Source organism: Dermochelys coriacea, chromosome 1 (genome assembly GCF_009764565.3).
Source record: "Dermochelys coriacea isolate rDerCor1 chromosome 1, rDerCor1.pri.v4, whole genome shotgun sequence".
Classification (NCBI taxonomy): Eukaryota; Metazoa; Chordata; order Testudines; family Dermochelyidae; genus Dermochelys; species Dermochelys coriacea.
Window position 1 is genome coordinate 174,844,107 of NC_050068.2, and position 2,788 is coordinate 174,846,894.

A 2,788-nucleotide genomic window follows, 5' to 3' on the forward strand; every position below is an offset into this window, starting at 1 on the left:
ACGTATTTCACTGTCTAAATTACCAAGTGTGCTTCAATTTTTCCTATAGTCTGAGTTGCAATTCACTACAATACCTGTTTGTTTGAGCACTTGGTCACTGTGCCTATGGCTCTTGCTCCAAAAAGGGGGAGGGATTTGAAGATATATTTAATTGCATACTCCTTGAGAAGTGTTGCCTAATTTGAAGCATCGTTAAAATGGTGCATGAAGAGAGATGGAGAATTGTAGACAGCTACTTCTAAAGAAACACACCGTACATTAAGTTCCTACAGGGGAATTAAATGACTCCCACAAGATGCACTCTACACCAGGCTCCAGAATCACCCTGCAGTTCTTTGTGTAAAGAACTTTTTGTAGTTTACATGGTTTAACACTGTAGTGGTAGTTCTTGTATAGCTGTATTTCATTCACTGCATGAGGTCTCTACAGTTGCTTAGCTGTCTAGGTGAGGGTCAGCTGAAAGTATTTGGATAAGGAAACTTTACAGTAAGCAAGTTAGTGATGGGCTTCCACTTGCCCAATGGTAAGTAGTTCAACAGACACCTGGCTCAGAACACTATTAATTGGGTCCATCCAGGATGAATGTCAGGGCTTATAAATGACATCCTGCTTATTCCACAAGCAGTGAGCTGAGCTACCCAAAACTAAAGTAGATAGTAGGGATGTGGCTGAGAGCAATGGGTGGTTAGGACATCCCTCCCCAGAGTGGCCATCTGGGATATATGCGAGTCGCATTGTAGCCTCAGCTGAATGGGGAAGATCAGGGCAGCACACTTTAGAGTTGCAAGCATGGTTTGTAATCATAACTATCACACCAAAAGATCTAGGCCCCGGTGTTTAAAGAACAGTTTCACCCTTTTAACACCTTTTTTTGTCTTAGGTGATCCTAGAGGGAGATTATGTTAAAATGGAGACATAATTAATGATATCATTGTTGGCTACAGTAGAACAAAGTCTGGAATATGCTTGAGGAAGACCTTAATGGAGCACAAATAGTTTTGATACTATCAAAGGTAACAAAAAAATACTGACTAAACTACTACATTGTCTATTAATGTTGTTTTTTCCAAGTTTTCTCCTGTGTGATATTATCTCTTTATGACCTTCCCACCCTTCAACTAAAGATTGAGTTCACTATGGTATCTACTGTGATTTCCTCAATCCTTATCAACTGGGAGATACAGTGCATCCTAAGAGCTCTATTACCTGCAAACTGTGAAAGTTAGCACAGTGAAACTAGTGGGGTTCCGTTCAGATTGCTCTGTCATAGGGGTCTGGGGTTTGGTCCACTAAAACTGGCAGGCATGTGACCCACCTATTCCACATATGTTCTGAGACCCACAAGGAAATTTCACAGATCTCACAATACTCGGGGGAGATGAGTATTTGTATGGAGGTGCACTACCTTAGGATTAATCTCCGGGCCCTTCTCCCACCATGACAGTGTGGCTCACTCAGGAGATGGGCTGCACACCAACTGCTGGAGCCTCCTCTCCCCATCCGGGCACATTCCAATGTGCAACGGTGTAAGCAGCATGAGTCAGCATTATCTCACCCAGCAAATTCTTCTCTGCTATGAAGTGAGGTGATGCTGAGAAAAGCAGTCCCCTCTCTCTACACCTCATCCACTCACAGCCCCCACTCCTGTATCTGGACTCCAAGTCCACAATGTATCTGCAGCAGAGCCGCCACAGGATCTGGAAAAGGGGAGACCATTTGCTTCTCCCCTCCTACTACACATCCCATTTGTACTTTCTTTGGGAGCCCTCCACTAATCCAAATGGAGGTGACATTCTGGCCCTAAGTATCTCGATGCCAGACTTTCACTTTCCAAAAAGGCAACTCAAAATATTTTTAAAGTGTTATTTTGGATTAAAGAAGAACCAGACATGATGCTCATTAAATGGACCCAGCAGGCATTTGAAATGAAATAGGATTAGTTCCCTATCCTGCTGAGTTGTTTTCAAGTACCCAGAATGGATTAACAAAACAGGGTGGCTCTTTCTGAATTTAATTCAGGACTGCCAGTCAGTACTTTTTCCTGACTTTGCTGGCCAAAACTTTTAATGAACCCACCAATGGAAAGTAGGCCATTCTCAACAATAAGCCTAATACTTTCTGACAGTCTTTAAAGATTAAGGCTCAGCTTGCACATACATTGACGTGCCATTTTAGCTTTAAGTAAGAAGCAGAGCTAAACACAGTCTTTACTTTTCATTTAGTTCTATATAGAAAACACATGCATTTAGCAGTCGAACATGGCACTGTCTGTGGCTTTTATAGAATGAAAAAGTGGTACTATATGAAGATGGCTAGAAATCTAGCATGGTTTTGTTTAGAAATGTTGGAGTATGCATTTATTCAGATCATCTCTGTGCCCTTAGGGTTCCCAAGGTCAACAAGCCAACATATTTTATAGGAACTGTCCATCTTCATGAGACATCTCTCTCTCAATCTCCATTGCCTACTGCAGCTCAGCATTGAAACTGTGCTTCCTCACAGTGGTATCTGGTAATACTGTACTGTTCAGGGCAACTGCCTCTGTATTTCTCCTCAGTGCTCCACCAAAGGCACCCACTCTCAGGCTTCCAACTCCACAGCTGGTGCCTTTCTTGGGTGCAGACCCTCATCCCTCTGCCTTCTGACCAGGATATTTCCAGGCTACACAGTTCCCTGGCTTCACTGTGATATTCCGAAGAGAGACAGGCTGCTTAAGCAAACCTGCTTGCTTCTCTTCAGAGACTGATAACAGAGTGATTGTCAACAGTTATAAGCTACCACACAGCTC